At 43.6% G+C, this 24,723-nt stretch overlaps 1 protein-coding gene across 2 annotated transcripts in view; it reads right to left on the bottom strand.

Annotated features, from left to right (window-relative positions):
- The window catches only part of LOC115143886 (thyroid hormone receptor alpha-like), a 218,711-nt gene that overhangs the window by 125,705 nt on the left and 68,283 nt on the right, over positions 1-24,723 (bottom strand). For both annotated transcript variants that reach the window (XM_029684327.2, XM_029684329.2), the window contains exon 2: positions 5,051-5,125. The gene's annotated coding sequence lies outside the window, so the exon portion shown is untranslated. The remainder of the gene's footprint in view (positions 1-5,050; positions 5,126-24,723) is intronic.

Below are 24,723 nucleotides of genomic sequence, written 5' to 3'. Positions count from 1 at the left end.
CCCAAACACACACACCACACCCTTCACTAAACCCGTTAACCCCAAAGCGTGAGCTCATGATGTCTGTAACACCAATATAGCCCCCCCTGTCCTCTACCCTCATCCTTCAGGCAAAACACACCTTCTAAAATATCCTCCAGCTCTCTGTTTTCTCTCTCAAATGACCAAGTAGCTCCTCCTACAGGGCAGTGGATAATGCATTTTGCATTCGACGCCTTCGGTTTACTTTTCGGAAGAAATTCTCATCGAGGCTTTTCGAAGAGTCCGATAGTCACCCCTAAGTCTAATGTAACGGATTCACCCAAAATTGTAGAAAACAGTTCAAGATATACAAAGAGTTATTTTAGTGGCGTCCACTTGACACATCCATCAAACAGGCAGATTGCATTTACACGTACATTGTAGTCACTTAGCAGACGCTCTTATCCAGAGTGATTTACAGTTAGTGCATTCATCTTAAGATAGCTAGGTGGGACAACCACATATCTCAGTCATAGTAAGTACATTTTTACCTAATAAAGTAGCTATAAGCAAAGTCAGTGCTAGTAGGGGAGAAAAAAGTCAAGTGCAAGTGTTAGTTCACAAAAGGCTTTAAAACATATATATATATTTTATGACCTTACTTCAAATGGCCAAACCCATCTGTAGGTGCAGTATTACTGTAAGTGCAGAGGTAAACACGAGGCGCCAGTTTAAAGCAGACTAAAAAGCAAACCATTCACCTTTAGTCACACCGCCATCTCTGACCAAAATGGCCATTCTAATGCTTTCCATGCCAAAACTGACTCAATGTCTCAACCACAGCTGCCTCCTCCCCTCCCACTGACTTCACCATCCCTCCTAGATGTGGACAAACAGAGTTTGCTGAAAGCTTTTCTGTACTACGCCGTTGCAGTCATTGTGAGGTATTTCCCTCCCAACATCTGTCCAACAACCCTCAGCTCAGTGTTTCGCTTGGGCGGCATTCTCTTTTTCTGTTGTTTCCTAATGCGTTCAGATTTAGGCAAGGATTACCCTGGGATTAAAAACTTCCATCCATTTCTCTCTCTCTCTCCCATTCACCCAGATGGAGAGGACAGGATATTAAAAGGAGAGCAAATATAAATTCAAATCACGGAGAGAAAAGTACACATAACAGGAATGTCCAACATCTATTTATGAACTGAACCCCAGCATGCATTATACTCCTAAACTGTCCTGCCTGTTTTTTTTTTGCCACGATGCCACCACCTACAGTATTGGGACACACACTGAAAGTCTTAAATCCAACGAGAGCTAAAAGAAACATACATACAGTGCCTACAGAAAGTCTAAACACCCAAAATGTTCACCTTTTGTTGGATATAAAATGCATTCAAATTGTTATTTTTCCCCATTGATTTACACATCCTACCCCACAACTTCGAAGTAAAAATGTTTTATTTTTTTATTTATCTATAAAAATATTCAAATTAAATAGCTTGGTTAGATAAGCGTCCACCCCCCTTGTAATAGTGATCCTATAATAGCTCAGGTGCAACCAATCACCTTCAAAATCACACACCAAGTTAATTGGCCTCCACATGTGTTAAATTGCAGTGATTCACATGATGTCAAGATACATTCAGCAGTTCCTGTAGGTTACTTCTGCTGGGTAGTGAATTGCAAAGCAAACACTCAACCATGAGCACCAAAGATATTTATTTTTTATACACTCCAGGACAAAGTTGTGGGAAGGCACAAGTCTGGCATGTATTGTAGGGTGGCAAGAAGGAAGCAATTACTCAAGAAAGCCCACCTTGAATCTGAATTTTAAAAAACACTGTAGCCATGTGGCCAATAGTGTTGTGTAATTTTTTGGCCTAAATGCAAAGTGTTATGTTTGGTGCAAACCCAACACACCCTACCATCCCTACTGTGAAGCATGGTGGTGGTGGCAGCATCATGTTATCGGGATGTTTCAGTTATATTTCACTTATCAGGATAGAAAGGAATATGAATGGAGAAATGTACAGAAAAGTCATTGAGGAAAACCTGCTGCCCTCTGCAAGAAACTAGAACGGAAGATCAACGGAAGATCAAATTTCAGCATGACAACGACCCGAAGCACACAGCCAAAGCTACAGTGAAATGGCTAAGGAATAAAAAGATACATGTCCTGAACAAAAATAGAAACGCAACATGCAACAATTTCAAATATTGTTACAGTTCATAAGGAAATCAGTCAAATGAAATGAATGAATTAGACCCTAATCTAAGCCATGGGTGAGCCTGGGTGGGCAAAGGCCTAGCCACTTGGGAGCCAGGCCCAGCCTATCAGAATAAGTTCTTCCCGGTAAAGGGGCTTTATTACAGGTAGAAATACGCCTCAGCACATTTCGAAAACAAAACGTTTATTCTTTCAGTGAAATACTCTAAGTCTAAATATTGCTGTTACATTGCACAACCTTCAATGTTATGTCATAATTCTGTCAAATTCTGTCAAATTAATTACGGTCTTTGTTAGGAAGAAATGGTGTTTGCAATGAGCCCAAACTGCTGCATATACCCTGACTCTGCTTGCACTGAACGCAAGAGAAGTGACACAATTTCCCTAGTTAATATTGCCTGCTAACATTAATTTATTTTAACTAGATATGCAGGTTTAAAAATATATACTTGTGTATTGATTTTAAGAAAGGAATTGATGATTATGGTTAGGTACATTTGTGCAACGATTGTGCTTTTTTTTCGCGAATGCACGTTGTTAATAGGGATCGGCATTCCGTTAACGGGACGGTTGTAAATCAAGCAGCGCGTTATGTCAAGATCACATTTTTTATCAACAAATGCCTGTACATATAAGTGTCTTATATCGACTGAAAGCTTAAATTCTTTTTAATATAACTGCACTGACCAATTTCCAGTAGCTATTACTGCGAAAAAAATGCCATGCTATTGTTTGAGGAGAGCAACAACAAAACACTTTTTTTCAGAGCGATAGGTTTGATAAATTCACCTCTGAAGGTGAAATGTGTACTTACATTCTGAAATCTTGCTCTGATTTATCATTCAAAGGATCCCAGAGATAATGTGAAGTGTCGTTTTGTTAGATAAAATATCCTTTTTCATATCCTAAAAAGGTCCATATAGCACGCACGATCAATTTTGTATTTCCACTCAAAGAAAAGGAATCTGTGAAGATCTCACCTTAAACGTTGTTTGAACGAGTCAAATCACGTTCGTATGTATTCCTCAGACATCCTAGAAGGTAACAAAACTTCACTATTTCATTAGGGGTGTAGTATATCCTATAGGACGCCATATTTGATCAGAGAGCGACGCCTTCATGGCACACCGATGACGCAGGCGGCCATCACTTGAAGGACTGTATCTTTGTCAAATAAGCACCAATTGGGGTCAAACAAAGCTAGCTAGATAGCCAAAGAGCTGAGCTTTACGGGAGTATCCAGAAACCCCATCTCGGTCGCAAAATGTAGGCGCTAACCTTTTGCGACAGCATGCCTTTTCCTTTTGGACACAAGAATATTCAGAGTTATCAAGTTATGAAAACTGATTGTTTTGCAAATGTTGAACTTATAATATGGATACTAATACTTGGAAAGCTAAATCAAAGTCCAAGAATACAGATTTGACGATATTCTTGCAGAAAAATGGAATATGAATGCAAATGTCTGCTTCACGATTTGCCCAAATGTATCTGGGGATTCACACTAAAATGATTGTTTTTCACTCATTTTTAAAGTTATCCATCTGAAACTTTGCACATACACTGCTGATGTCTTGTGGACACTATCAGAATTACAACCAGTGGTAATAACTATGGCTATAACTATGACCTTTCTCTTGCATTTCAAAGATGGTGGTAGAAAAAGACTGGTTAGTTTTTTCTTTGTATTTTCTTCTACCAGATCTATTGTGTTATATTCTCCTACATTCAATTCACATTTCTACAAAGTTCAAAGTGATTATATGCAACGCAGAACAAGCTAGTTAACCTAGTAATATCATCAACCATGTGTAGTTAGCTGGTGATTATGTGAAGATTGATTATGTAAAACTGCACATTTTAGAGTGGCCTTTAATTGTCCCCCAGCACAAGGTGCACCTGTGTAATGATCGTGTTGTTTAATCAGGTTCATGAAATGCCACACCTGTCAGGTGGATGATTTACCTTGGCAAAAGGAGAAATGCTCATTTGCAGAGATGTAAACAAATTTGTGCACCAAATTATTTGAGAACTAAGCTTTTTGTGCTGGGATCTTTTATTCCAACTCATGAAACATGGAACCCACACTTTACATGTTGCATTTTTGTTCAGTGTGTTTTTTTCTATGAAAAAAAATGTCCCCTTAAAACTGTGGAGTATGGTGTGTAGATACGTGGGGGGGAAATCCTTATATAAATACATTAAACTCTAAGGCACTGACACAAAGTGAAAAAAGTTTAAGGGGGCGTAGACTTTTTATTGGCACTATTGGCTAACCTCTTAGACAGGGTATTTAGACTTATGTATCCATGAACACCACAGTATCATATTATTCCACAAAATGTTCCATATTCCAGTGAGTGGGAGAAAGGGGGTCTGAGCCGAGCAGACACACAAGGCCCCCGGCTTAGGGAAACACCATGGAATGTGCCTCTTGGATTTCCTACATTGAACTGGCGGGAGGCAGGAAATGTTACCGTTAATATCAGGACCCTGACTTTAACGCCACTCTGCAAACACACATCATTTTGGAGAGAGAGAGAGAGAGAGAGAGATGGATGGAGGAAAGAAATCTAACAAGGAGCGCATCCATATTTCCACAGTAGGACGAAGGCAGCATAAAAAACCTATTTGGGAATTCTTGGCATCTGATCAGTGGGAGTCGATACATCACCATGCAGACGGGGCTATAAGTTACCCTGCCTGAGTGAGTGAGATAGAGAAAGGAGAGAGAGAACGTGTGTGTGTGTGTGTGTGTGTGTGTGTGTGTGTGTGTGTGTGTGTGTGTGTGTGTGCATACAGTCCACAGACATGCTACATATAGCTAGCTATAAGGAGAGAGAAGCAGGCAGCAGAACCTACCAGTGTCCTGTTGTGTGTGGTGGCTAATGACTTCCCCAGGCCTTTAGTATGTTCTGTGGGATGATGGCTTCTGCCCTGTGAGAAATAAACAGGAGATTGTTCAGAGGTGGGGCGAGGAGGAGAGGAGGCACAGTAAAGTTGTAAGGGGGGAAAATAGAAGCATATGGAAAACAAACAGTGCAAGGCAGTACAAAGACCATGAGCAATAGCACCACCCACCAACGCTACCCTCCCTCTCTTTAGGTGGTGGACAAGCCTGGCTAGTGAGCTAGCTGGGGTCTCAGATCTGGATTCTGTACATGTCTGGGACTGAATCTGATGACGTAGTCAGCTCTTGTAGACCCCTGGCTTCTGTTATTGTAGACCCCTGGCTCTCACGGCATCATTTGCTTTACTCTTAATTGGGCTACATGGGTCTCTGAGAGGAGGAAGGAGGGGAAAAAAGAGAGGAGAAGAAGAAATGGGTACAAAGTGGAAACTGTTCCAAGGTTCACCGGGAGGAAGAAGCTGTTAATGTGATTACGGTCCCATCGGAAGGGAAGCGCCGGAGGAGGGCGTGTGTGCCGGTGTGTGTGTGTGTGTGTGTGTGTGTGTGTGTGGAGAAAAGGGTCAAGATGCCGCTACAAGCCCCATAAAATTGTGGGGGGGGTCCCTCCCTCACAGCAAGAGTAGATGCAGCTCACAGAAAGCTGGCACTGTGGAGATGTGATGGAGGGGGTGGGATGTTAGTGGTGGGGGGTCTGTGCTCGACATGCCTAATTTGTGCCTGATTAGACAGAGTCAGGGGTCGGGAGCTATGTTTGCTCAGAGGACCTCATGGGCTTGGAAACAGAGGGGCAGGTGGAGGGTGGTTTGTGTATCTGTGGGTGTGGTTGGTGGTGGTGGGGGTGTAGTTAAGGAATAGGTATCAGACGTTCCGTGATGAGAGACTCGCTGAGAATAACTCCACTATGTGCTCATGACGAGGCGAGTGAGCAAGCAGTACATGGGAACAGGGTGTGAGAGAAGGCTGGGTCAAATACTTTTACCCCTCTGTGGGGTATCCATCCCAGCAGTCATGTTACAACAACTGACGGATGGAGTAGGGAGGAAACACAGGGGGGGGAAGCAAAGCAGGCCGAAAAGGAGGAAAGGCTGGAGGGCAGAGTCAAGGTCGAGGACTGCTTGTATTCTGGTAAAAGAAACAGGCTTCAAAAGTCAAGTCTCGGGTGCTTTACCTTCAGCGTGAGATGCCCGGTGCCAACTCCACTATTCTCGCCTCAGCCCCACAAAAGGATTGTCGTTGTCAGAATGAACTTCCACTAATCATTAATAATCCATTTAAAAGCGCGTCTTGGCAGAAATACACAGTGCATTCGGAAAGTATTCAGACCACTTGACTTGTTCCACATTTTTGCTACGTTACAGCCTAATTCTAAAATGGATTAAATACATTTGAAAAAATCCTCCGCAATCAACACACAATACCCCACAATAAAAGTGCGAACATGTTTTTAGAAATGTTTGCAAATGTATTCAAAATGTAAAAAATACATAAGTATTCAGACCCTTACTATGAGACTCAAAACTGAGCACATCTGCATCCTGTTTCCATTGATCATTCTTGAGAGGTTTCTTGAACTTGATGGGAATCCACCTGTGGTAAATTAAATTGATTGGACATGATTTGGAAAGGCACACACTTGTCTATGTAAGGTCCCACAGTTGACAGTGATGTCAGAGCAAAAACCAAGCCATGAGGTCAAAGGAATTGTCCGTAGAGCTCCGAGACAGGATTGTGTCGAGGAAAAGGTCTGGGGAGGCATACCAAAACATTTCTGCAGCATTGAAGTTCCCCAAGAACACAGTGGCTTCTATCATTCTTAAATGGAAGATGTTTTCCTAGAACTGTCCACCCGGCCAAACTGAGCAATCGGAGAAGGGGCTTGGTCAGGGAGGTGACCAAGAACCCGATGGTCACTCTGACAGAGCTCCAGAGTTCCTCTGTGGAGATGGGAGAACCTTCCAGAAGGACAACCATTTCTGCAGCACTCCACCAATCAGGCCTTTATGGTAGAGTGACCAGATGGAAGCCACTCCTCAGTAAAAGGCATATGACAGCCCACTTGGAGTTTGCCAAAAGGCACCTAAAGGACACTCAGACCATGAGAAACATTCTCTGGTCTGATGAAACCAAGATTGAACTCTTTGGCCTGAATGCCAAGCGTCACGTCTGGAGAAAAATATGCACCATCCCTACGGTGAAGCGTGGTGTTGGCAGCATCAAGCTGTGGGGATGTTTATCAGCGGCACGGACTGGGAGACTAGCCAGGATCGAGGGAAAGATGAACGGAGCAAAGTACAGGGAGATCCTTGATGAAAACTTGCTCCAGAGAGTTCAGGACCTCAGACTAGGGAGAAGGTTCACCTTCCAACAGGAATTCTCTAGGCTGTATTTGCTGCTAAAGGTGCTTCAACAAAGTAGTGAGTAAAGGGTCTGAATACTTATGTCGTTATGAGGTATTGTGTTTAGCTTGATAAGGGGGGGAAAATGATTAGATCCATTTAAGAATAAGGCTGTAATGTGACAACAAGGGGTCTGAATACTTTCCGAATGCACTGTACATAGAAGTAGGCCTAGGCTACCTGGCCTGTGCGCAAATGTAGGCCTATAAATGTGCCATTTGGGAATCTGATAGTATTTCTTATTTTTCTTAATTTTCTCTTCACCTGTCTGATTTTACATCCATTGAGAATGACAATAGTTCCTCAACATAGCCTATTTAAAAAAATCTCTCCAGCTCACTTTCGATAACCACCACTCAGCCTGAAAGGGGGGAAAATGTCATGTTCTGATCCAGTGGAATTGTCATAAAATAGCTGATTACTTCTTATCCCTTGCGCGAATAGCCTACAGCTATGTCTGTCCGGAGCTCACTTGTGCAGGAAACTCTGAGGGCCCAGAATATTTTATATAATGTTGCAAGTTTGCTCGAGAGATCTTCAGGCCTCACCCATACAATGTTTCAAGTTCTTTGAAGACGGGCCATGTGTAGCCAATGTAATTTATAGGATATGTATTTTTATCAGGACTTTTTTCTACATGCAGACTGAAATGTTTTTATTTGTTGGCTTTATGTAGGCTATTTTTTTACATAGTTGGCAATGGCAACAGAGGTTACTTTTAGAATTTTGATTAACCCTATGATACTGATTTTGAGATCCGAAGACTTTGTTATAAATGAAAGGAAACGGTTCCACAAAAAAGTACATATGAAAATCATAACTGCCACACAGATCGATAGAAATGGAAAGATAAATTGGCACTCCAAATGGAAAAGGTTGCAGACCCTTGTTGTAACCTATTACCTACCAACAACTTCAGGAGGGTAACAGCAAAATCTGCAAAGGCCAACAGCAGCGGGAAGAAGTGGGTCGGGAACAGGTTTTTTTTCCTTCTGGTTAGGCTATCTCTGGTTCCCTCGTGAGTAATTTGTGTGTCTTAATTATTTGATTACATTGTGCTTAAAGTGTCAGAAAAGCTCAGTAGCTTTACATATAGTTGATTTTTATTAAAACACGTAGGGAATGCCTATATAGGGAAAAATACACGTTTTAACATTTTGACCAATTGATTGGTCGAAAGAACAGACGACTCTAGGTTAACCAGTATTTTTGCTATTGTTGAGGGCAGCCCTAAATCTATCTGACTTAAGACAAGCCTAGGGGATCGAGGTCAAGCCCTGCCTGCCAACAGCCCTTCATAATCGTTATACTCCACATTTACTATGGGAAGCTGTTAAACGCTCCATATAAAAACAGTCTACTCCTTTCAAAGTGATCTGTGACTGGTCCTCTCAATCAAGATTCTTGGTCATGACACGATCTAACACAAAGCAGACCTTTAAAAAAAGTAAGCCTTGATAGATAGTCTGTCCGCAACTTCATCTTGAATCTGAGAACCTTTTAATCAAATCAAAATAAAAAGGGCCCCTCCCTGCTAGTGTGAATGAGATAGCAACAGTAACTCCGCAGCCTTTCCGAGCAGCTCACTTGGCACGCACAACAATCAATCCCAAGTGCAAGTCAAGCTGCATTTTAACATGTGCATGTCTCCAGGGTGTAGGTTACGAGATTCCTGGTGAGAAGGCGACTATACTTTTTGTGGGGATCCCCTCGCTACTGACTAAGGAAGGTGTTGGGTTGTGTGAAAAATCACACCCCGGCCAAGATAAGCACACCAGAGAAACTCTTCTACAGCGATTCAAGGCAGATCGCATGAGGATAAGGTATAAAGTGTGTCTGTTTCAACTGAAAACACCTTGGGGGATAGATTCAGTGGGCTCCAAGTTTTCCCCAACTTAAAAGGCCCACTTCTCTCGTGGCCAGGGAAGGGCTTTGATGTTGTAGGGCTAATTCACTGCTATGTCACAGGTTCAGTAACTGAAACATGGCAAGACATATTAAGATATCCAGCAGTGGGGTTACTGTAAGTCGCCTATGCAGCAATGACCCAGTTACGGCTATTGAGTACTTTTGCAAGTGCGGTAATCAGACATCAAGGGTTGCGGAGGAATTTCAATCATTTTACTTTCAAGTGGCTACCTTTTTCCTGATTTCATAGGTGAAGTAAACCAGCAGAGATGAAACATTTAATAAGCTGCATTTCTTTCTTGACTAGCCAGCACATGGGTCCGGGGAGCTTGTATTGTTTCATTAGATATGCACTTTGAATCTCAAGCATCCTTCGTCTTCCATATGAAACCAGAGGGTCTGTTGCATCATGGGAGCTTCGGCAATTGGCGGCTACTCTCTGGGATCAGATTCAGCTAGGGAGCACCGATGGATGGCGTGCGCATCCCTGCTAGAGCCTGTGCCATTGGCTTTGGAGTGTTACCATGGTTACTGGACTGATTATGTGGCGGCCACCCTGTTCCCATGACGTTGAACTCTGACCTCCATAACCACCTAAAAACAAACACACTAACCTTTTGAATATCTTTATAATCACGTGAGACAATTAAGAAGACACAACTGCAAGAAAAATCCCAGACAGGCAGAGAGTAGGTTAGGTTATGAATGGGAAATTTGATCAGGAAACAATGGCAATGCTCAATTTTTATACCAGCAGCCTGGGGGTCGAAAGGCTTTTCAAGAGTAGGCAGGGGAGCGATGGCGGGAAAGCATCCATTGTCAATAAAAGACACAGAGGGGTTCTGTACATTGATGAAACTCTAGTCACTGCCCTTCCCACACATGGTCTCTGTTTTTGTGTTTGTGTTTGTGTGTGCAAAATCAGGGGGTTGAAAGGGGAACCATGCCAGGGCATGGAATGGACACCCGGGTTGAGTCCGTAGAGGGCAGGGCAGTGCCAGTCGCCTCCATGTTCAGTGCTTGTTCTACACTGTGCCACTGGTATCGCACATCCTGGCACCACAGCAGAGTTGCTCATGCATATGATGGTGTGAGAGACAGGCACACACACATGCAAGCACCTATTGTGGCATTTGTACATTTGGCTTCGATAGAGATTCAGGTTATTACTGTACATACAGTGCCTTCAGAAAGTATTCCTTTACATAAGTATTCACACTCCTTTGCTATGGCACTCCAAATGATCTTTGAGATGTCACTACAACTTGATTGGAGTTCACCTGAGGCCAATTAAATTGTGAAATGATTTAGAAAGAAACACACATGTCTATATAAGGTCCCATAGTTGACAGTGCATGTCAGAGCAGAAACTCTATCATGAAGTCAAAGGAACTGTCCGTAGATCTCCGAGAGAGAATTGTGAGGAGGCATATATCTGGGGAAGGGTATAAAACCATTTCTAGAATGTTGAAAGTTTCCAAGAGCACAGTGGTCTCCATCATTGAGAAATTGAAAAAATATGTAACTACCCAGACGCTGCCTAGAGCTGGCCGTCCGACCAAACTGAGCAATCGGAAAAGATTACCTTGGTCACAGAGGTGACCAAGAATCCAATGACCACTCTGACAGAGCTACAGAGTTCCTTGGCTGATATGGGAGAACCTGCCAGAAGGATCACAATCTCTCTAGCACTTCACCAATCTGGGCTTTATGGTAGAGTGGCCAGACGGAAGCACCTCCTGAGAAAAAGGCAAATGATAGTCTGGAGTTTGCAAAAAGGCATGTGAAAGGCTCCTGAGAGCATAAGGCAAAAGATTCTGTGGTCTGATGAGGCAAAAATGTAACACTTTGGTCTGAATGCAAAGACCTATGTCTGGAGAAAACCAGGCACAGCTCATCACCTGTCTAACACCATCCCTACTGTGAAGCATGGTGGCGGCAGAATCATGCTATGGGGATGCTTTTCAGAAGAAGGGACTGGTAGACTGGTAAGGATAGAGGGAACAATGAATGGAGCCAAATACAGGCAAATCCTTGATGAGAACTTCACAGTGCAAACGACCTTAGACTGGGGGGGGGGGCAAAGACTTTACGTTCCAACAGGACAATGACCACAAGCATACAGCCAAAGCAACGCTGGAATGGCTTCAGAACAATAATGTGAAAGTACTTGAGTGGCCCCAGCCAAGGCCCAGTCTTGAATCCCATTAAATCTGTGGAAAGACATGAAGATTGCTGTTCAACTCCGCTCCCCATCTAACTTAACAGGACTTGAGAAAATCTGCAAGGAAGCAAAGCTGATACAGACACACCCAAGACGACTCAAAGCTGATACAAACACACCCAAGACAACTCAAAGCTGTAATCGCCGCCAAAGGTGCATCTACAAAGTATTGCCTCAGGGGTGTGAAAACTTGTCTAAATGAGATATTTAGGTATTTACTTTTCAATAAATGGCAAAGAAAATCGAAAAACACGTTTTTACTTTGTCATTATGGGATATTGTGTGTGTGTGTGTGTGTGTGTATGTGTGTAGATGAGTGAAATAAATTTTGTATTTAGGCTGTAACACAACAAAGTGTGGAATAAGTCATGGGATATACATACTTTCTGAAGGCACTGTGTAACCAATTCTAGCAGTTGTCTGATCTTATGTCTTATGGCATTGTTTCAAAAAAACAACACCATAACCATGCCCGTCATATCAGATGATCAGTCTTTGCATGACTCCACCCCTGTGCAGCCCTTTCAATGATTTATATCCCATGTTCTTTACCTAGGACAAGACATTTACAGTTCAGTCGTTTATCAGATGCTCTTATCCAGAGCGACTTGCATAGATTTTCATTCTTCAATTTCTTTTCGTACAGGTCCCTGTGGGAATCGAACTCGCAACCTTGGCGTTGCAAGCGCAATGCCCTACCAAACAACCACAACAAACATGGTACAATTCATGCACTTCTCAAGAGAACACTTACACTTTAGCAGACGCTCTTATCCAGAGTGATTTACAGAAGCAACTAGGATTAAGCATCTTGCTCAAGGGTACATTGACAGATTTATTACCTAGTTGGCTTGGGGATTCAAACCAGCGACCTTTCGGTTACTGGGCCAGCGTGCTTAAGCTTAACCGCTAGGATACCTGCTACTCCCTGACCACCCACACACACACACACACGGACATTACACTAAATGACATTGCAGTCCATCTGTGTCCAAACTAGCCGAATCATTTTAAAAACACAACGTTCATAGTGTCATTCCAAGGGCGGCTGTTAAAGAACCACTCAAATAATACATTCACATTGTGGGTAGCCGTAATAATGCACAGCACTCAAAGAGGAGGGTACATTGACAGAAGAGATAGAGAGAGCAGGAGGGAAAGAGTGATAAAGAAAAACAAGGCCACGTTGACAAAAAGCTTCATGGCTGGGCAACTCCCAGAAAAGGGGTGAGAGGGAGGGGGAAGACAATGCAGATGAGTTTGTCAAAACTCAAATACATTGCTGGTCAAGCAGCGAACAGCAGTTTGCCCCAGTTAATTTGCATGGATGGGTCAGGAAGGATGGTTCGGGATGTGGGGAAGGAGGGAAAGCGCGAGGGAGCTGCTATTGGCCCGTTGTGTATAAATGCACTGTGCTTAACCTCATGAACGAATATACAGAAATACATATCCTATTCTCGGCTCTCTGAGGGGAAATACATATCCCTAGAAGGAAAATGCTATGGAATTGGGTTAGGCCTATGTCTCATTCAGATTACACTCATGGTTGAATAAGTGCAAACTGTTTAAGTAAGGTGCACACTTAAGGCTCTATTTTCGTCTGGCGTTAAAGTGGCGCTAGTGTCAAACACTTTAGACTGCAATTTCGTCATCTAAAAACTGGCGCACCGGCATTTTCCAGCCCTAATGCCAGGTTCGGCAATTTGCCTGTCTTGTATCAGCTTGCTTGCGCTCAGATGGGAGGGGTGGACATTTTTGAGGTGCCAAGCATAAAAATAAAAGAGAGCCACACACTCTAGGAGCTCAGATGCAAAAATGTAATACCAACGTTTCGACATCCAAGCATAGCTTCCCATCCTCGCAATTAAGTTTTTTTTTCCCTGCCCAATGCAATCGCGAAGTAGTCAAGACTGTCGACAAAGGGCCTAGCTCCTGAGACGGCTTGTAAATAAATGATTTAAATATAACGTTTGATAGGAGTAAAACAGTGAGCTGACATTCCCTTTTTATCTATGCATTGTAGGCAAACCCACATTATTTTAGACATGCAGGTCCCGTTTTTGACGTGCTTAAAACCCACTCCATTATGTACGCTATGTGTCCATGGCCATCATGAAATGAGAGATGAGAACCTCGGTGAATACTGGTGAACCTCATATTTAGAAGTGATCTATAACCTGTAACAATTGCTTGTTTTCCATTTCATATATTCAAAAACCCAAGTCCTCCCTACTATAACGAAGGCTGGATTAACAGGAATGCCTGTCTTTTTTATCCTGACGATTTTATGATATCATTACATTTTGCATTGAATTATTGTTGTTGTTGTAGTAAAAAAAAGAGCAGATTTCTTGTTTTCATTACATCTTATCACAACAAATCGTATTAGAATGATTCACCTTCCTGGTTTTATGGTTACAATGTCTGTGACACTCACGCAATGCAACTTGTGGAGATGTGTGAATGCGATCTGATCTGTAAAATGGTTCTGACGATGTCCATAAAACACAGGTCTATTTGGGAGCAGAAAGGGTGAGTGGACATTTTCACTTTATCTTGGATCTTTGTCCAGCTACTGTGAATATTTTGGACATGTCGTAAAACCCTCCAGAGTCTGCATTGTTTTAATATTACAGTGGGGAGAACAAGTATTTGATACACTGCCGATTTTGCAGGATTTCCCGACTTACAAAGCATGTAGAGGTCTGTATAATCTTTATCATAGGTACACTTCAACTGTGAGTGATGGAATCTAAAACAAAAATCCAGAAAATCACATTGATTGATTTTTAAGTAATTAATTTGCATTGTATTGCATGACATAAGTATTTGATACATCAGAAAAGCAGAACTATCTGCTTGGTACAGATACCTTTGTTTGCAATTACAGAGATCATACGTTTCCTGTAGTTCTTGACCAGGTTTGCACACACTGCAGCAGAGATTTTGGCCCACTCCTCCAAACAGACCTTCTCCAGATCCTTCAGGTTTCGGGGCTGTCGCTGGGTAATATGGACTTTCAGCTCCCTCCAAAGATTTTCTATTAGGTTCAGGTATGGAGACTGGCTAGGCCACTCCAGGACCTTGAGATGCTTCTTACGGAGCCACTCCTTAGTTGCCCTGGCTGTGTTTCAGGTCGTTGTCATGCTGGAAGACCCAGCCACAACCCATCTTCAATGCTCTTACTGAGGGAAGGAGGTTGTTGGCCAAGATCTCACGATACATGGCCTCATCCATCCTCCCCTCAATATGGTGCAGTCGTCCTGTCCCCTTTGCAGAAAAGCATCCCCAAAGAGTGATGTTTCCACCTCCATGCTTCACGGTTGGGATGGTGTTCTTGGGGTTGTACTCATCCTTCTTCCTCCTCCAAACACGGCGAGTGGAGTTTAGACCAAAAAGCTCTATATTTGTCTCATCAGACCACATGACTTTCTCCCATTCCTCCTCTGGATCATCCAGATGGTCATTGACAAACTTCAGACAGGCCTGGACATGCGCTGGCTTGAGCAGGGGGACCTTGCGTGCGCTGCAGGATTTTAATCCATGACGGCGTAGTGTGTTACTATTGGTTTTCTTTGAGACTGTGGTCCCAGCTCTCTTCAGGTCATTGACCAGGTCCTGCCGTGTAGTTCTGGGCTGATCCCTCACCTTCCTCATGATCATTGATGCCCCACGAGGTGAGATCTTGCATGGAGCCCCAGACCAAGGGTGATTGACCGTCATCTTGAACTTCTTCCATTTTCTACTAATTGCGCCAACAGTTGTTGCCTTCTCTCCAAGCTGCTTGCCTATTGTCCTGTAGCCCATCCCAGCCTTGTGCAGGTCTACAATTTTATCCCTGATGTCCTTACACACCTCCCTGGTCTTGGCCATTGTGGAGAGGTTGGAGTCTGTTTGATTGAGTGTGTGGACAGGTGTCTTTTATACAGGTAATGAGTTCAAACAGGTGCAGTTAATACAGGTAATGAGTGTAGAACAGGAGGGATTCTTATAGAAAAACTAACAGGTCTGTGAGAGCCGGAATTCTTACTGGTTGGTAGGTGATCAAATACTTATGTCATGCAATAAAAATAACTACTTAAAAATCATACAATGTGATTTTCTGGATTTTTGTTTTAGGTCCCGTCTCTTACAGTTGAAGTGTACCTATGATAAAAATGACAGACCTCTACATGCTTTGTAGGGAAAGTAGGGAAAACCTGCAAAATGGGCAGTGTATCAAATACTTGTTTTCCCCACTGCATACGGCCACGGGATAAATGATGGTGCCTGTAAGTGTGACATAGCCTATTTAAAACAAGCTGTAGTTTAGTTTAGAATTTCATTCAAATTATTCGTTCTCTTTTTAGGCATTATCAATAATGAATATAATCTTGCTTATTGACAATGTTTGGCATGTCCATACTCAACCATAATGCAATTTACAGTAGGCCTAGACACTATATTAATGTGAATGCTATTGAAGCTATGCAATGTGGACTGCAAATGGGTTCAACTTAACATATTTAGAAAAGATAAGTCTACAATTTATTTGTATTTTTCTGTAAGACATTTAACAAACTATAACGGACTACCATTGAAATTGGAGTTGATTCCAAGGCAATACATAAGAGACCAGAAATACACAACTTGAAGCAACCACATATTTCGCCATGGAGCACATTCTGATTGGCCAGTGAGGGGCCAAGCCTCGACACAACCACAACTTGTTTATTCATCAAATCCCAGCCAACGCCAGCAAGTGTGCCAATAATCGTAAGGGTGAAAATAGCCCAAATATTTCTGACACACCCCTGAACCTATAGCGCTACCGCCTGGACATAGATTTACCATTGTGTAAGGTTTGTTATTAATTAAAATAGAGCCCTTAGTGATGGATAATTAAACCAATTAAACAATCTGGACTGGAAAGTATCGGCTAGGCCTGGTGATACACATGTCAAAGGACCTACATTGGTTTCTAGGAACACTGTGTCCCGTCTCAGCCTCTCTTACCAGTTAGGTCAGGTCCTGTGAATGCGAGAACGCTTTAAGCCCTATTAACCCTGTCCTGTCATGTTAGGAACCGTTTATTGGGATGGGCAGCCCACCCTCATGACAGCCATCTCTGTGCCCTTCCCAATATTCACCACTGTGCCCCCCACGTCAAGCCCAATCACAGCTCGCTGGGTGTGAGGCATACAAGGTTTACTGTACCCAAGCCGTTATAGTTACAGTTGAACACACATCAAGACCCAGTCACTTCCCAGTCCACTCTCCATCTCGTGTGCCTCTTTCAACATGGTGCGTCTCATTCAACATGGTTTCAATATGGTTTCAACATGGGGGGTGGGCAACAGGTGCCTGGAAACAGCTGGGATGTGATACAGGCCGAACAGCGTCCATTCACATTGTAACACCAGAGACCAGGGACAAAGAGCATCGGGGGCTGAACGCGATTAGTGCCTGGCGCCCATCCTGGCCCATTCAGCGCTGCTTAGGGGACGTAACACATACAATTCAGGGGATTACTCCGTGCAGGACAGGGGAGGAAATCAAGGGGCTGTATGAAGTCGGTGTTGGAAAGGAGGAGCATCAAAATGGGAAAGGAAGAGGAACGAGCAGTGAGGCCAAGCTATCACTCTTCCATAATTAAAGAAGACAGCTGCTATGTGCTGCCATGTCATTAAAACATGGGCCCTCCGAGTTCACAGTCACAGCATAAAAGCTGGAAGACAAGTCGGAATACCACAACTTTGATCTTTGATTCCACCGCATGAATAGTTCATGACTGGAAAAATCCATTCATTCCATTGGAGAGCTTGGTTTGAAACGGAGATAAACACGAGACAATACTTCCATGTTCTGTCGCACATTTTCCGTGTGAGGTCATATTGATAGACAGACATGTCGTAGCATCCATCAACAGCTAAAAGAGGTGATGACACGACCAACGTTCTATTAATAGAGTTAGCATCGGAAATAGCACAACAGCTTTGTTGGAATAGATTTTTTTTTGTTGGTCTATTTATACGAGCACACACACACCTGACACACATACAACACACAGACAGCCAATGTCTCCCTAGAGAGCTGGCGCTCGTCAAGACCGTCTGGTTCCACTGATGTCCCGTTCAGAGATATTGATTGGCCCCATTTAAAACAACAGTGACATAAGAGAAAACAACAACAGTGATTTAGAGCACACCCTTAGAGGGGAGAGAGAGTGAGAGAGAGCACATCCTCAAATGCCCAGCATACCCTCCTCCTCACACAATCACATCTGATTCCCACTGACAGGCCCAGGCAGATGGGCACACACACACACACACACACACACACACACACACACACACAAAAATCCATTGAGGCGCAAAGAGGATTTGGGAGCTGTTTGTGAGTGGGATATGTAATAAAAAAGAGACTGTGTGTCTGCTTGGACAAAGCTCAATGTGCTCCTCTCCATGGATTTGTCCGTGTGTGTCTTTCTGTATGTGCAAGGGTGTACGTTTTAGTACTGAGTGGGCAGCAGTGCTGTAGGTATGTGTGCTGTCTCGCTCTCTTTCTGGCCTTGCCATGTGCAGTCGCATGCCCTCTGCAGACACTCAGAGGGGGAGAAGGGGAACGGGTCAGATGGGGAGAGAGAAATAGGAAAAGAGAGAGTGAGCGCTGACCCAGCCTGGAGAAATCAGAACAAAGAGAGAGACAGAGAGAGATGAAGTGCAAGAGAGAGGGAGAAAGAGATGGAGAAAGAAAGGAAGAAAACTAGGGGAAAGAAATAGGAAAATAAGGTATAGCTCAGTTTTGGAGGGTGGGGAGTCCATACCCTATAGCAGGGTTCCCATTAGCCGGTAAGACGTTTTTTTGGGAAAAATAAATCAAATTCAAAGCTGTTAAATAAAATTGGCGCCGGCCAATTATCCAGGAGAAAAAAACATTCCCATAGCAAAATAATGGATTTAAGCCTATTCATTGATTCAAATACCAGTCGCTGTAGCGTGAGAGCTGCCGATACAGCTCAAACAGCTGTTTGTTGCTGCTGGAGTGAAACGTGCTTTAATAAGCCCAATCATTGCGCAACAATTATAAAGGAAATCGTGTGTGTAAAAAAAAACACAACAATGGCCACAATTAAAAAGAGCTTCTATTTTTACTTCTCAGCTGGTAAATGAAGCACGCTTTCCATTCGCCATTCAAGTGCATAGGCAACTAGGCAGGCTTGAGCAAGACACACCACTTTGCAATGAGCTGGAGGCTATATGCGTTTTGAAACCATTTACTTAATTGCTTGAAACCAGAACAATTTACTACATATTATGAGGCATGTCTTACCTTGCTTCAAAGTAGCCTCGGCAAAATCCAACCAAACGTGCAGGCAATTCTTTAATAAAGACGTCCATATGACATTGAAACAGTCGTCTTTTTCTCTCATATTCTATTGGTTTTCTAATCAACTTTCATTCATTGTCCAGTAACCAAAGGCCCAATCCTTGTCATATTAGCAACCCATGCTAGTTGTTGCATCTTTAGATCTCCCCTCTTTCTACATTTCTAACTGATATTTCCATCTCTCACAATGGTGTTTTCCCGCTAATTGCATTATGGAATGAACATTTGCAAGTAGCCTACTGCCTTGTGCGCATTGCTGCACTTATAAAGTGTGGAAATAATAGCTTATCATCATTTTATGCTAAACGTTCTGATCTGTTGCACGAGCCTCATTGCTTTTTAACGTTTTTGGGGGGGATGTAGCCTAGGCCTACTGGTTGTATGAATTTGGGATCTATCATCCCACAACTGTCCCAGAGTGTTTGGAATAGGATATTTCTTTCTCACACAGAACTACAAGCTAGCCAATAGAATAGGTACACTTTTCTACTATGGGGGATTGGAGATTGACATACTACACTTTATATGAATGGAGATATTAGCAGAATAATTATTAATACAACGACAATTACAGGGTAGCCTACTCTGGTGACACTGGCAAACAGATCAATACAAGCAACGTTGTCTGATCAATATATTACGAAAAGGGGAGACACAAATACAATATGACGTCCCATCTAACCTGGAGGAGGAAATGATTGTCCAAAAACAAACAAAAGTGGCACGGAGCCAATGATAAAGACAGTGAATATGCACACTCAGTGGGAATTTGATTTCATAGGGCCGATGTTCTCCGCTGGTGCCAATAAGATCGCTCAATTAAGTCGAGAATTTTTATAGCAAAAAAAGACAGGAGTCTCTTCATTGTCTTTTCTTTACAGCAATAACAATTTGTCTTCTAAATTGTTTTTCCAGCGATTGTATTTTTAAATATTGCCATATGTCTGGCTGGGTCTCTCTGCTTTTCACTGACATTCGCAACTCAACAATCATCTATTTGGTACAGTATTTGCCACGGGCTCTGCCCAAATTGCGAGCTCTTCCGACAGCAGGTTAAGCTAATGATCATCAGTGGCCGAATCACGCTTTCTGGTTTAGTAGACTCTTTTGAAGGATTTATTTCTGTATAGACCGGAGTAAGCTAATTAGGCTATGTCATTATGGCAACTTAATTCAATTTACTTTGGGGAAATCTTAGCTTCCCCTAGCCTTACGGACATCTTCAAATTGCTCATCGGAATTCGGGTAAGAATGACGCACGCCACTGCGTTCTGAGATGCATGCTCTGTTAAGATGAATTACCATAAACTAAATCTGATTTCTGTCGCTTCTGTCCTTCTGAGAACCGTGGGTGGACGCCCTAATCAGGTTACACAACCACTGCATAAATGAAAATACTGCCGGTCAAGTGTCAGGCGCCACATTAACAGAAACCCTGCCCCATAGACACAGACGTTCTGTTCTTCATAGTTAGGGTGAGGGCCTGTCGCTCCTGCTGAGATATATTCTTTGTATTCATTATATTAAGGCCGCATGGCAAAATTAGCTGACATGCTTGATGATTAATTCTCCCATTAAGATGACATGTAATAATAGTATACTTTCCTTCCAGAACCATCGGAGAAAAGACATGGACACACCCTTATTTGTCTTAGCTCAGCTCCAATCCCGCTGCTAGCCACCCTCTGTGTGTGTGTGTGTGTGTGTGTGTGTGTGTGTGTGTGTGTGTGTGTGTGTGTGTGTGTGTGTGTGTGTGTGTGTGTGTGTGTGTGTAAGAGCATCTGTGAGCGCGTGTGTACGTTTTTCTACTAATCTGAGCGTATGAGTGGTATGTGTGAGTGTTTCCGTGTAATGTACACGATTTACTTACCATGACATGGTACTGCAGTACATTGCCAGGCCCTGGGGTAATGCGTCTCTCTTTGGCAGGCCTGTCTGCCTGCCAGGCTGTTTGTTTCTCTGGCCCAGACCCAGGCCACTAGAAGGGGAGAACGGCCGCTGCCTATGTGCTCTAATGTTTAAAAGGCATTGTCCTTGTGGAGAGGCGACACCAATGGATCTCTACCATGAACAGAGGGGGCTTTATCGGTTAAAGTCACAAGCCTGCCTTTGTCTTTCAGATCGTTGGTGGGGTTATGGCCTCCTTTAGCCTTTAGCATGTGTGATAGGGAGAAGGATTTGAGGGAGTAGGGGGCGTTGAAAGAGAGCCAACATTCGGAGCGTTGGTAGCAGGCAGGGCCATGAGACTGAAACATTGTCTGTTGACAGACCCCCCCCCCCCCCCCCAGAGCCAATAACATCTCCTAATGTATGAGGAGATCAAGGCTAATCCAGCTCGAGGGGTAAAAACATAATAGGTTAATGACCGCTCTCGACAAATCGGGTACATCATAAAGAAAAGCTGAGGTGGCTAAAGGGTCACTGGTGATCCCTAAAAAGTATACAGGCTTGCACTGCCTTCACAAGACCTGATTACATATACCTTTATGCTCACCAGGCAGCAGCTAATAAATGATAGCGAGATAGAGCTAGAGTACAGTGGAATACTGCACCTGGCCTGTCCTCACGTGAACCTGCCATTGAGCAGCCATTGGTTCCAAAAATAGGCTGTACTGCACCCAGTGACTGACAATGCTGTTCCAAACGTGTAAAATCCAGTAATAAACTATAGCACGGTGAGAGCTGGAGCCTAATCCTCTAAGAGAGATGTTATTAAATGAATGGGGTTTTGACTGAGTCAGGTGTTGTTTTGGGAATTGGTAAATATATACTAACTGCCTTCTTGGCAATGGCCAGGTGTGCGTTGTTAAAAGATAGATTTACTACCAATGCACTTCAAATGAGCCGTCTTTGTCTACTGAAAGCAGAACAAAAAGAAAACGTTTACTAGAGATAACAATTATGTAGATATGCAGGTACACCAGCATGGATATTGATTGAGATAGATTCAACTGGAGAAGCAGCGGCTGGGTGAATCATTTCTACACTATCTGTACTGGTCAGTCCTGGCGAAGGCACGGTAGCCAAAATTCCCCAGCTGATCTTGCCTAAGTTCATCATTAAGTCAAGCTAATTTCTCTTCCCTCTCTTCCTCTTTCCCTCCACACCGGATAACCACAACAACAATCAAGTAGTGCTGGCAGGGGAACACGCACGCGGATGACGGCACAACGTTCACATTGGCAGTCTCCCCAAACCGTGGTTCCCTTAGTAACTGTCCCAAAACAAGGCATGGAGTGGGTTAGGGGAGGGAGTGCTGTGTGGGATAATGGATCCTGTGACAGGTTCTGTTAAACTCCCGCCGCTGGCAGCTCGCCAATGTAGCCGATCGTACAGACCAAACAACCCAAGGAGGGAGCCACTCCGCAAAGGCAGAGTGTCTCTTTACAGTCACCTCCATGCGAACGCAGAGCCGCAAGAGCCAAGATGGTCCCTGACACTCAGGCCTGCAGCCATAGACTGTACATTATTTATGGTGAAACACATGAGCTACAGTGTAGCAGGAGATCAGGTGTCTCCAACAACAGAACAATCTGTGAGTCGGGTATTTAGGAGGCACTCCTTGGGGAGTAATTGTATGCTGCCTTTTGTGCCACTTTGAATCGGAGAGGTGGCATGTATACGAGAGCGGCGATGAAATCAGTGATAAAGTGGTTACACTTTCCGTGACCTCTCGATGAAGCCTTCTCGATGATGCCTGCTTTGTTCCGGTGTAACGCATGGCCTGATGAGTTGTGTCAGGTTCTAGACTAACAGGAATGTCCAACTGTAAAAACGAAACAGTGATAAGTTTAGGCCAAACTAATATGAGACAGTAGCAGTTTAAAACAGACCTAGTTTCTTGGCTGGGAGACATTTCATAATGAACCATTTGTCAACAGACGCAGTAATGTGTGTTAAGATATGTTTTGTTTTTAGCTTACACGATAAGACTTTATGACCCAGAGCATTAGGTAGAGATGGCAAGATGGACATCCCGAAGACATATGTGATCCCAAAAAGCAGGTCCAAAAGGACACACAATAAATAGTAACTGTGAGACATAAAAATACCCACGTGGTATGACTATCTGATGCAATTACCATCCAAGGCAGTGTAATATAATCATATCATTTACATTCCAATGCCAGGTCCCCTTTTGACCTCCCCGTTCCCGTCCCCTCCCACTCACAAGGCAGGCAATGCACTTGACCTCATCTTTACTAGATGGTGTTCGCCTACTAATCTCAGCGCACCTCCGGAGATGGTGAACAGAATGAGCAAAACAGTACCGGAGGGGTCAGTGACAGCCTTTCTTGTCCTCCTCCCTCTCTGCTGACGACTTTGTCAACCACTTTGAAAATAAGGTCGACAGCCGCTCCTCATTCCCTCAGACTATTGAGTCCACTGGTCCCACTCACACAGAGCCAACCTACGCCTTGACCTCTTTCTCCCCTCTCCCTCCATAAGAAATCCTGTGACTAGTAGTGTCTGGCTACCCAACAACCTGCCCCCTCTACCCCATCCCTCCTCCCTTCTCCAGGAAATCTCTGGAGACCTTCTCTCATTCCTCATCAACTCATCCCTGATCACTGGCTGTGTCCCCTCTGACTTCAAAACTGCCAGAGTTGCTCCCCTCCTCAAGGAACCAACACTTGACCCCTCTGACGTCCAAAACTACAGACCGGTATCCCTTCTTTTTTTCTTTTTTTTTTAAACACTTGTTGACTGACTTTCTCCTGTGTTTTCCTCCTCCTAGATCTATCCGCTGCCTTTGACACCGTGAATCATCAGATCCTCCTCTCCACCCTGTCAGGGCTGGGCGTCTCAGGCTCTGCACACTCTTGGATTGCATCCTACCTGGCAGGCCGCTCCTTCCAGATGGCATGGAGAGGATCTGTGTCTGCACTACATGCCGTCACTACTGGTGTCCCCCAGGGCTCAGTTCTAGGCCCTCTCATCTTTTCTCTATACGCCAAGTCACTCGGCTCCATCATATCCTCACATGGTCTCTCCTATCATTGCTATGCAGATGACACTCAAATACTTTTCTCCTTCCTTCCTTCTGACACCCAGGTGGTGACACGCATCTCTGAGTGCCTGGCAGATATCTTAGCTTGGATGTCAGCACACTCCACAGCACACGCTACTGGCTTCCAGTCAAAGCTCGCATCTACTACAAGACCATAGTACAGTCGTGGCCAAAAGTTTTGAGAATGACACAAATATTAATTTTTACAAAGTCTGCTGCCTCAGTTTGTATGATGGCAATTTGCATATACTCCAGAATGTTATGAAGAGTGATCAGATGAATTGCAATTAATAGCAAAGTCAGGAAAATCCCCAGACCTTGATCTGATTGAGAACTTGTGGTAAATCCTCAAGAGGCGAGTGGACAAACAAAACCCCACAAATTCTGACAAACTCCAAGCATTGATTATGCAAGAATGGGCTGCCATCAGTCGGGATGTGGCCCAGAAGTTAATTGACAGCATGCCAGGGCGGATTGCAGAGGTCTTGAAAAAGAAGGGTCAACACTGCAAATATTGACTCTTTGCATCAACTTCATGTAATTGTCGATAAAAGCCTTTTACACTTGTGAAATGCTTGTAATTATACTGTACTTCAGTATTCCATAGTAACATCTGACAAAAATATCTAAAGTCACTGAATCAGAAAACTTTTGGCCACGACTGTACTTGCCTAAGGAGCAGCAAGAGGAACCACCCCTCCCTACATTCAGGCTAGG

Source organism: Oncorhynchus nerka, linkage group LG16, assembly GCF_034236695.1.
Source record: "Oncorhynchus nerka isolate Pitt River linkage group LG16, Oner_Uvic_2.0, whole genome shotgun sequence".
NCBI classification, from domain to species: domain Eukaryota; kingdom Metazoa; phylum Chordata; class Actinopteri; order Salmoniformes; family Salmonidae; genus Oncorhynchus; species Oncorhynchus nerka.
This window is presented reverse-complemented; position numbering and strand designations above follow the sequence as displayed.